The sequence below is a fragment of the Sinocyclocheilus anshuiensis genome, unplaced genomic scaffold (assembly GCF_001515605.1).
Source record: "Sinocyclocheilus anshuiensis isolate Anshui unplaced genomic scaffold, SAMN03320099.WGS_v1.1 scaffold1294, whole genome shotgun sequence".
NCBI lineage: Eukaryota > Metazoa > Chordata > Actinopteri > Cypriniformes > Cyprinidae > Sinocyclocheilus > Sinocyclocheilus anshuiensis.
Window position 1 is genome coordinate 279,917 of NW_015558613.1, and position 11,563 is coordinate 291,479.

Sequence of the window (11,563 nt, forward strand, 5' to 3'; positions counted from 1 at the left end):
CAGCAGCTCCACAACATGGCGGCGGCAGCAACAATACTACAGCGAGAATCAAAGTTACGCCTTCTTTCTTTGCATGAACATTTGGCCGGTGTTATGCAAATCTTCCCACACAGTGACGTAGACATGTGGGGGCGTGTTTGAACGAGGCGTTTTACACTCTTAAAAATAAAGGTGCTTCAAAAGGTTCTTCAAGCGATGCCATAGAAGAACCATTTTTGGTTCCACAAAGAACCATTCAGTCAAAGGTTCTTTAAAGAACCATCTCTTTCTTACCTTTTTGTAATCTGAAGAACCTTATTTCGCCACAAAGAACCTTTTGTGAAACAGAAAGGTTCTTCAGATGTTAAAGGTTCTTTATGGAAACATTTAGACAAAAAGGTTCTTCTATGGCATCGTGAAGCACCTTTATTTTAAGAGTGTAGGAGGGCGTGGACAAGTCTTAACTTTTATAAAGAATATCTCTTTGGGTTTGAGACTTTAGTCTTTGCAACTTTAGGGATCTTATCTATTCACGAACAGCTTGTAACACTCCAAAGAGAAAGGAAAACTTGAAATCGCATCATATGACCCTTTAAAGAGTTATTTTTTACCATGACTTTAAATATTATACAGTTCAATTGTTTTATATGTAAAACCTAACAAATTTATTTTGTGAAATATTTTTTTCATAAAATTTGTGCTTGTGTAATTTTTCTTTAAAATAAATGCCTTTAGGCTTGATGTTTTGTTGAAATTGTATTTTTTTATCTTACAAATGCATCTATCAGACAGTTGGGAAATGTTATAATCCATATGTACGCAATGCAACAATTTTGTCTCGTAATGTTTATTCTGAAGTTTGATTTAAGTGGCCAAAAGGAAGTGCAAAATTGAGATCAATGCGTTTCTCTCACAATGGTTGGACAAGGCACTTTTTAAAATGGAAACCAACTACCTGTTTTCCCATAATTATGAAACAATGTTTTCCAAATTCTCACCATCTCTTTCCTGCCATTGTTGAGAACTGGCAGTCATGCAAATACCAGTTTGGAAAGTCTTTTTATATATTGTGCTCACTTATGACTTGGAGGCAACGAAACAGAGATGACTGTCATGATGAATGCTGCTAGTTCAAATGTTAAGTGTTGGTTTACCTGATTCACACATCTAGTTGCCTGGAGATGTTCTGTGTACGTCTGAGCAGTTTAAACCACTGAAAAAATCCCTTATAATAAAAGCTTGTTTTCAACAGGTTCACTCATGTTCATCTGTAAAACCAACAAATATAAAGGGTTAAAAGTTTACCTCTGGCCTCATGTAAGGTTACTGTAAGGTTATTTATTAAAAAGCTTTGTAACCTTGCATCTGTAAATAAGATGACAAACCTTCATTCAGTTCTGTGCATTTAAACATTTTATTACGCTATCAGTGCAAATAAACACCAAAGACAGAACAAAAGAAAACCAAAAGGCTCCAGTCATCACAGGAGTATATGAAAACAAGTTTTTTGTAGTTATTCACAATGCAGAGCTACAACATTGCAGAGTGACTCTAAATTAAACAAAGCAACGTTGTTTTTAGTTTTTTTTTTTTTTTTACCAAGAACAAACAAAACCATTCAGAAAAAATATGCACGTATTTCCTCAGGTTTGAACAGTCATGGACTGCATTTGCAGACAGATTATGGTTTAAGTACCCATCTCGCCATGATAAAAACATCTATTTTAAGACTTGACATTTCCCCATAATACAGGGACTCCCCATGCGTGTGCATGCTACATGCAGCAAAGAGCCTCGGACAGAGCAGTAGATGTGAACAAAGATTATCGTTAGCACAACATAGACATGCAGAAAAGTATCATCCTCCAGTATCAATATTTACATTATTACAGTTTTCTTATGTACAATGCAAGACGTTAAAAACTTATTTTTTTGTCTTGAACAATACAAAATAGTCATCTTGAAAGCAATATGTACATAAATGTATCTAATCATTGTCAAAACATATGAATCGTACAGAGAATATGGAATAAAATCTGCAATGTTCTTGTTGGATAATGTTTAAGACTCGAGTGATGTGCCTTTATATGAAAAAAAAAAAACCCTGAAAAATGGAAATAAAGTGAAAAAAAAAAAAAAAAAGAATCAGACAATCAGACTGAATTCCAATCCCTTCTCACAGTAGAGTGTCTGATTCACACAGTATCCTGAAACATTTATATTCCATAAATATCATAATTACCCATCATGGCTTTGGTGGACACACTGTATCATCTCTTTCAATATTCAAATTCTTGTCGACACCATAAATACGTGAATGCTACATACAGGATATTTAGATAAGATACAAAACAACAAATTATACAAAATCGTAAAAAGATACATTTAATTGGCTAAAAATATAACTCAGGTTTGTTCAGTTTTTTTTAAACGTCATGCCATTATCACCACATAACAGCTATAGTTTCATTCCTGATGAAAAAGAAAGCACTGTAAATCTGACTAAGCTACGATTATAGAACATTCCAGTAAATGTTGTTGCCTTGCGATCACATGTGAAAACCCTTTTGACCTCAGCTAGCTTTCCAAGAAAGATTGGGAGAAAGAATTTACACTGACGTTCCTTTAAATTCCGCTGTAAGAAAATATACTTTATAACTGGACATTTCAATGCCACAAATCCAATATTGTGCTTAGACTATACAGTTTTCTTTGCCTCAGTAAAATGGAAAGGGTCCTGATTTGTCTGTAGATTAATTTAGTGTGAAATTAGCAGTAACGTCTGGATTCATCAATAATACACATACAGTAATAGGACGTTCTTCATAAATGTTTCAGTTGTGGAAAAAGAACAAGCTTTTTGTGGTGGACATTTTACATAGTACGGGATAAAGAAGTTAGCTCAGCATACATACATAAAAAAAAAAAAACATTCCAATATGTGTATACCAAATAATTATATCATGGAGAATCATGTGACTATCTCATTATGACATTAATAAAAATAACAAATCAAACAAATGTACAAATGAAATCATTTAAAGTGGTGGCGAAAAGCCAATGTTTTAAACTGAATTACCATGTTCCATGGTTAGACTTATTCAGTTTCTGCTTTAAAACGAAAAAAAAAAAAAAAAAGATATTATAGACAAATGACCATACACACAATTCTTTAGCTTCTCTCTGTCTTTAGCAGTTCATATCTACCATTTTTCCACAGAGCCGTTCAGGCTCTCTTTTCTCTAGCTGTGAGTCTGTCTGTGGACTGGAGAGTTTATCCTGTGCTCATAGTCAATACGCGGCTCCACTTTTGCACCCATGACACAGTAGGCGGGCTCCACCTGATCCCAGATCTCAGATCTGAGCTGACCGTTTCCCCTCTGAAGCATGTAGTAAAGAATCGGATTAGACCTGGTTAGAGGCGGTGAGTCTGGACTGGATCTCTCCTCTCTGCTAAATGTTTCTCCAGGAAATCCCTCAGGTTTAGGACTGGCTTTGGGAGAGCCCTTAGCCCAAACTAGCGACCCCCCAGTGATATCAACAGAAGCAGGCGCTGTTTTGGGATTTGTATTGAGATAATAGGGGTACCACGGTAAGTTCGACAACTCCTGAGGGAAACCAGACTGGGTTAAGCTTCCATTTGCTGCACAGTTTGCCTGAGGGATGAAGGGACTTGGGGTCCCTCTGGGTTCGGATAGCTCTTTCTGACAGTTTTCTGACAGGAGGAGTTGCTTAAGAACATTGAAGCCTTGGCTTTCTCTGGAGAGAGGTGTTTTGCTCCTAGAACTCCCTACTAACTCTTCTTCTTTTGGTTTTACCAGCCCCCTACCATTAAACTCAGGTGTTCCAGACACCAGATTGTCACTAGTGATATTTCGAGACGGTTGACAGAGTTCATTACTTAGGTGCTCTGCTAGCTCAATGCTGAGTTTTCTTTTTTTAGGAATGGGGCTCTGAAAATGCACTGGCTCCTTTTTTATGGAGTTCCTGAGGAGCCTGGTATGAGGGTTTGAATGGTAGGTAGCAGTCTGCTGTTTCAAAAGCTGGCTGAGAAGTCCAAATTTAGCAGCTGTTTCTGTAGGACATAGTTCAGATTTTGTGTCCTGTGCTTCAGCAATGGGTGAGTGTTGTGATGATCGTCTCTGATGGTATACCCCATCATCGGAGCTATTGGATGAAAGATTTTCCTCTACTGGCTCGGTTTTGATCTTAAGGTCCGGAGAAGGTCCGTTTGAGCTGTCACAGTTCTCCAGTCCCCCTGAGGTTACTTCCAAGACTCTGTGCCCACTGGTTCTTTCCTTCTGGGAAGCTGTTCCCAGCAGAAGCTGCAGTACCGTGCGCTTCTCGAGAAGGTTTTCTATCTGTGTTGATGCAGAGGGTGATCGCTCACATTTGTGAGCTGGGAGAGCAGGAGGGGAACATCCATCCAGCATGGAGGCTCTGTTCCGCTTGTGTGGAACAACAAGTCGATCCAAGAGGGCCTGAGGCTTGTCAAGCTCAAGTTCTGGGCTTTGCCTTCTGCTTGTCGGCTTGTGAGAGTGTAAAGGAGGGGGAGAAGGTGACAAGTTCTTTATACCACTCTGGACCAGATTTTGTAGTAGCTTGCTGGCACTAAAAGGAGGCTCCAGCATCTTTTCACTTGAGTGAGCTTTAGACTTACACAGATCTAAGGGACTGGACTGGGCATGGGGTGAAGGGAAGGAGTATGAAGGGGAGATAGAGCTGTAGGTAGCTGTTTGAGGGTCCAGAGGACTCCACGTTCTGCTGTCCTCAGGTGTGCCAATCCGTTTAAGTGGGCCTGCAGTCAAGCTGCTGATTATTGTGTCAGGCCGCAAACTAGGATTATCTGAACTTTTGTTTACCTTCTCGTTATTTCTGCGGTCCAGCAGTAACTGCATTAGAGTGACCTTATCATGGGATTTCACGTCTGGGCTGGTATCCAGATATGTGGCCTCACGGACCTTTGGCACAGAAGATTCCAGCTTCCATTTGTTTATGTGAGACTCTGTGAGCTTATCCACAAAGGGGGTTAAGGAAGAGCAGGCCTCGGATTTTTGGCTAGGCGCTCTGCTTTTCATGGAGAGGTCGATGGGGGAACAGCTGGAGAAACTCTCAGCATCACTGCTGTCTTTGGTCAGGCTGTTATCCTGGTTGGAGTACTCGCTGTCAGACTGCAGGGAGGAGGCCCGGCTCGGGAGGATGCCATTGTCACTCTCCAGGTGTCCATTTCTGGTGAGCTGCTGCTGGGAGTTGTGATTGTTCAGAAGTAGAAGCAACAGGCTGCTGCAGTTTTGTGGTGGTCGACCATGTTTGTCGAAGGGCCGTCTCTCTTTGGGGGTTCTCGTGGAGGGTGAGGAAATGGAAGGGCTTTTTTTGCTGGAGTTTACCGCTGGTGGGGGGAGTGTTCCGTTTTGAACATTTAAGGAGCTTAGCATGTCTAGGGCAGTTGTTGCCTGCCCCATGCTGGGAGGCCTCTTATCCTGTGTTTGCTGAGTAGCCATGGCAGCTAGCCTCTCGCTGGCTGATCGGCTGGTTAATTGTGCTTTTATGGCCTGCTCGCTGGAGTACTGCTGAAGATGAGCCTCGCTGGACAGCAATAAGGCCAGCTGACTGCAGGCGACACTGGGCTTGGGTGAAGGGGCCGGACTGGACCTAGTCCGTACCATACTGGCAACAGCCTTGAGTCGCTCTGTACAGGACATGGATTCAGAGCTAGTGGGCTGGGCAGAACTTTGAGAAGAATGAGGAGAATTAGAGCTTCGGTTCTGGTTGCTCTGACGACAATAAGGCACAGTGTTATGGTTCTGTTGCTTGCTTTTCCTCATGAGGCTTTTTAGGCAGCCTGACGCTGTGCCGTAACTCTGGTAGGTTTCCTTATCAGCAGGAGCACTTTCTCTTCTGTCCCTGTCGAGCGGTTTGTGGCTTTGAGAAATGTGCTGTGACAAGGTGACACTCTGCAGCCGAGAGCTGAAAGACTGCAGCAGAGAAGCCAGCAAGGTGCTCTCCCCCTGCCCAGAGCCATCCAGGCCTCCTTTGTAGTGCTCCTTTCTCTGTCCGTTCACTTTCACTACAGTGCCTGTTCGTTTCTGGCTGTCATCTTCACTCCATGCTCCTGAGCGAAGCAGCCTGGCTTTTTTAAGGTGCTGTGAGGCTGCACTAGGTGGGCTACCCTTGTCTGGCGAGGGGGAGCCATGGTTAGGGAGCTGGAACACCCTAGTCACCCTGTTGGCATTCTCTTCATTGTTGTGGACAGGTTCTGATCTCTGTGTAGCAGTGGCAGCAGGTCCAGTGGTGACCGGATGCATTAGCAAACCTTCCAGATATGTTAAAGCAGCAGAATCCTGGTGAGTTTCAGGGCCAGACTCCACCCCATGAGTCATGTTCAACAGTAGGATGCCCTGATGTGATGTTTTACAGCTAATGAAAATGTCTTAAGATCTGTGCCATAAATGAAAAGAGCAGAGAACTCCAGCAGTGCTTTGGATTTTGTTCCTTTTCAGTCAAAGAGCTTTACATACAGGACCAGCGGGCATTTGTAATGTCAAGCACGAAAACCCAGCTGGCATCACTGTGCATTCTATGAGTAAATCCACACTGCTTTAAAATATGTTGTAAGCACAGTCAGAGGAATGAGGAGGTTTCTCTGTCACAGTGAACCATAAGCTCTATGTTTGGGCTATCTTCTGGGAGGAACCAAAGGCTCAGTGTTGCCTGTTTACTCTTCTGATCTCAGATGTAGCCACACGGGAACCTACAGCACAAGAAAAAAAACACTACATGAGTGACAGGCGTCAACATCCCAGCATCATCAAAACAACCACTGTAACTTTCTTTGAAGTCTCTGTCAAAACCAATTAGCACTAAAGAACTAATTAAATTCAAGTAAAAAAAAACAAAAAAAACTTCAGAGTGAACATAAAACTTCTGTTTGACAAACTCCTTTTAGGGACTCCAGCAACTGTCAATCAAACTGCTCTGACACCCAGCTGAGATTCCTCTTAAAGATCTCTCAATTTTTGCTCTTGTGTGTAAAGAAGGTCTTTAAACATCCATTATTTCTTATTTGGCTGAGCATTTATGAGAATTATCAGTTCACAGATTAAGGAGAGTCAATGGGCATCTTAAGGTTTCTTAAATCATGGACAGTGTTGGCTCATACCATAAACATCCAAAAGAAAGATATTTGCTTAAACTTTGTTAGTATGATGGACAACCTCTTGCCTGCTATGCTTAAGCGTCTTAAAATGACCACTAAAATGTCATTCACAAAATGTTGCAATGCCTAAATTCACTTGCAGCATTTAAAACTGCTCTCTTTCACATGTGTGAATATACCAAGTTATATTATGACAGAAAAACATTAAGAACTATTGTTAAATTCAGTACAATAAGACTACATCCTAAATAAAACAGATTTGTCAGTCTCCCTGGCATAACCGGATTAAAGAAGTGAATACCCATTCAAAAAAGGCTGTCAGCAGTCCCTCACGCTCAGGCCAGTAGTTGCTCGGCAGGGCTGGCAGGTGTAGAGGGGCACACATGGCACACCTGTCAGACCTCTCCTCCACAGAGCCACGGCATCAGATAACATGACAGCACCGCTGGCTGCTCGCTCGACGGGTCTGAACCCTGTCAGAACTGCTTTCATAAACACTCCTGACTTCCCACTGTCAGGGCCACCACCACAAAGGTTAATTAATACAGGATTCCAGCTCCCCTAAAGCAGTGCTCAACTGCCAGAGAACATCTTACCCTCCATGTCCTGCCCCTTCAGCAACGGGGTAACATGTTACAGCGGTTTGCTGAGGAGTTAAACTCGACCTTGAGCTGGAGATGCTGTTACAGCAATTCAACAGCATGCTCACGCCTGGAATATCCTGAATGTGCCGTAGTAACTTAAGATCCTCAAGATGACGTTACAGGAAAATCTTGCAAGAATCAGCACAAGGTCAGACGCATTTAAATTTGATGCAAACTGCATTAAGTTGCAAAGGTCAGGTGCAACAGGTTATGACTGCAAGGACTACGAGGAGGAAAACTAATTCATTAACTAATTCAGTCTCAGTTACATGATCAGCCTGGGCCATTGACCTAAATTTAAAAACAAAGAGGACAACCTGCTAGAACGGGGCCATCTGACGTCTCACGCTAATCTTAATGGGCCAGATTAAGATTAATTTCCCACCAAAGGAGGTGCTGCTACCCTACAAGCTCAAACTTGGGACGGACAGAGAAAGAAGATAAACAGACTGAAAAAGTGGACCATAAGAACAATGAAGTAAACACATCATTCAAGACAAATCAATACTGGGCTACAATCGGATCAGGCTAGTTTAGATCTTGTCCATGAAAACAAAAGGAAAACATTAAGCGATAGTTCAGCCAAAAATGAAAATTCTGTCATCGTTTACTCACCCTGATGTCACTCTAAACCTATATGACTTTCTTTCTTCCGAGTTTCAATCCTGAAATCAAAGTCATTGGGGTCCAAATCAACATTGAGTCCAACAAGTCCAACAAGCAAGACTTGTATATGAATACTTATAATTTAAGTCTTAGCCTATTTCCTGAGAGTCTATTTTGAGAGGAAGGGACAGGAAATACAGGTTTAAGGTGCGATCTCACAGCATACCCTCCATTTGCCTTTCCCACACATGACCCTTCTGCACAAGAAATACAAAATAAGTGATAATCCATTACCTCTGACAATGTCAAACATTCACACCCAACAGCATTTTAAGAGATTTCACTAGCCAGTGGTGAAGGGAACAGCCGCAGACAGGAAGCTTTATCATGGCAGGGTGTCTTTCTTTGCTCACCCAGACAGACACCACGAGCAGGAAGGTCAAACCATCATCAGTGGCTGAGAGGCAATTTCCCTTGAGGAGCTGGACAAAAAAGTGGCCTTAACTGTGAACGCCGGACTTCTTCGACGCAAATGTCAGGGATTTGATATGAAAAGCCAATCCGGCGATGCTCACATGTGGGGTATGAAATTAATTGGAATTCAACCAGTCCCACAAAGTACCCTAACAAAAAAAGGTTAATGAATGATCCCCATTATAAGGAACCATAATCCATTTGCACCATTTAAAATGCATGATTAAAAATAGGGTGAGCCGCAGGAACTGTGCTGTGAGTCAAGGTCAAGTACGCCTGAGCCTCGGTGCACGCAACAGCTGGAGTCCATGCAAAGCGCTCAGTGTTAATAAAAAGTGACAACCCAGTCCTTGCTGCGCATATCGCTAATATCTGACACCAGACTGGCAGACGCTTCCCCGGCGTTAAAGGTAAGCCAAGGTTAAAGAAATTTTAAAGGAAAGGGTGCCGTGTGAATCCCTTTCCATCATGTTATCATAGGCAGCTGGTGTTCAGCCAGGCTATGGGCGCTCACTCAGATACGCAGGACAGAGTTTGTAAATCCAATATGGCTCGAGAAAATTAAATAAGAGGAGCTACGTGCCACCTAAAGAAACACGACTGTAACGTCCACACCAGTGAACTTTTGCTCTTTTGGAGTAAAGCGCAGAGCAAATAAACAGCTGATTCGATGCCATGGATGCCATGTCAATCAGAACAAACAAACTTCCTAAGAAACAAAACAAAAATGCCCCTTGACAGTGAAGTTATTTAAAAGAAACATCTAAACACTACAAACTAAACTTGCTGTTTCCTTATATTTTTTAATCATATTTAAAAAAAAAAGAAAGAAAGAAAAAGGAAAACTGGGGGAAAAAAACAGAAGTAGAAGACACACGCAAAAAATTGCATAATACATTAATATATTTAAAAAAAAATACAATTCAAGTCTAAAATTTAGTCTGAATTACATTGTGCCAATAACTTCATAACAAAAATTATCGCATAAGATCAATATTGCCTTCAGCTCATTATAATTCTGCTGCTTGGCTCATAAGAAACTTTCATATTTATAAACTTCAGTGTATATCTAGAAATTACATTCAAAACAGAGATTAATAATGTATTAATTAAAAGTGCACTTAACCAATGAAAAGACAAAGCACCTGGGTTCCTCCTATTGGCACATCATTTCAACTGGCAAAAATGCTGGCAGAACATGCCAATGAAATGCCACCCGAGTACGATTACAGTATCTCATTCACTCTCCACTCTTATCACGGGCTGTAGAGCGCGCGCACTCTCCTGCTACTCACAGAAAACACTTTGACTCCACTTGCCAACTCCTCCATATCTACTCACCCGCTGTCTCCTTAATCACAACACCGGCAGCTCCAAATCGATCGTACCCTGCTCCTCACTGCTCCTACTACTACTACTACACCACAGATCCTGCTACACCTCTAAGCTTTGAATTGATTTGGGCATTCCTACAAGTTGTTGAATTGGAATTTGAATTGCAAATGATAGGAAGTGGAATTTACTGAATTGCAATTCAAAGAAATTTAAAATGGAAATGTTCTTCCATTTTTATCCAAACATGGCCTTTAAACTGTCAAATTTCAAGACTTGGTCAACTTTTTTCCCCAAATTTTCTTGACAAATATAAATTTTTCCTGTTGAAAATTTAGTTTTATTTTTTGAAATGATTTTTTAAAATTCTAATATTCAAATTTTAATTTCATTTCTAGTTCAAGTTTAAACATTAGTTCAGGTTCGTTCCTCAGCACTTCACAAGTGTTTAGCACAGATATGAATTCCCATGTTACTGCAGTCTTACTTTAAAAGGTCACCTAGACGGATGAGTCAATTTAAAGCACACACAAATGCACAAACGATTCCGCTCCAAGAAAACACCTTTAACAACCTCTAGAAATCTCCACTTGAACAAAGCCCTCAGGACTACAGCAGCAATCTTCACACTTGCTAGAACTATGTAAGACAACAGTGTCCTGACTATAAGCTTCGTTTAATGACGGCTAATGAGAGCGGCCCTCTGTTACAGAGGCGACGGGAGCGCAGACAGAACTGGCGTCTTCGCTGCAGATCTCGGGAGGCTCAGACAGGTGAAGTGTGGTAATCAATTTGCTCTACCGGCAGGACTCCTCAGCAGAATGCTAATGAATCTCTCTCTCTCTCTCTGCACACTCACACTCACACATATACAAATAATCCCAGTCACGCTCTCACACATTCACTCAAACACACATTTCAACTCTTTTCTTTGGCTGGAGGGAATGAGAACTGGGCTGATCATTGCTGTCCTCAAGGCTGTACGTGAGTGTCAGAGTACAGATTATATGGTAGTTCCACTCAACACTTCAAAACAGCTACGGGGGAAACGAGGTGAAAGTCAAACCTGGAGAACAACCCCAGCTGCACGGCCCCGTTTGAACAAACACATGCACGTGGACACATTTACAGCCAGGAATATACAAAACAGAAACCAAACACGCACCTGCAGCCGCCACACACAGGTACAGATGCGTCCGAGGTAAACAGAAAGAAACACATGAACAGTCACCCATATAAACACTCAAGGGGAAAGGTATGTCAGAGGAGAAAAACAATTCATCATTATTTAGGGATGGATATGAATCTTTAAACCCCACCTCCCAGACTCACTCTCACAAAAAAAAAAAAAAAAAAGGAAATGTTTTTTCAT

General features: G+C 41.6%; 1 pseudogene; it reads right to left on the reverse strand.

Annotated features, from left to right (window-relative positions):
- Window positions 1-4,079: 4,079 nt before the first annotated feature.
- The window catches only part of LOC107680325 (nuclear receptor-interacting protein 1-like), a 26,138-nt pseudogene continuing 18,654 nt past the window's right edge, over window positions 4,080-11,563 (reverse strand).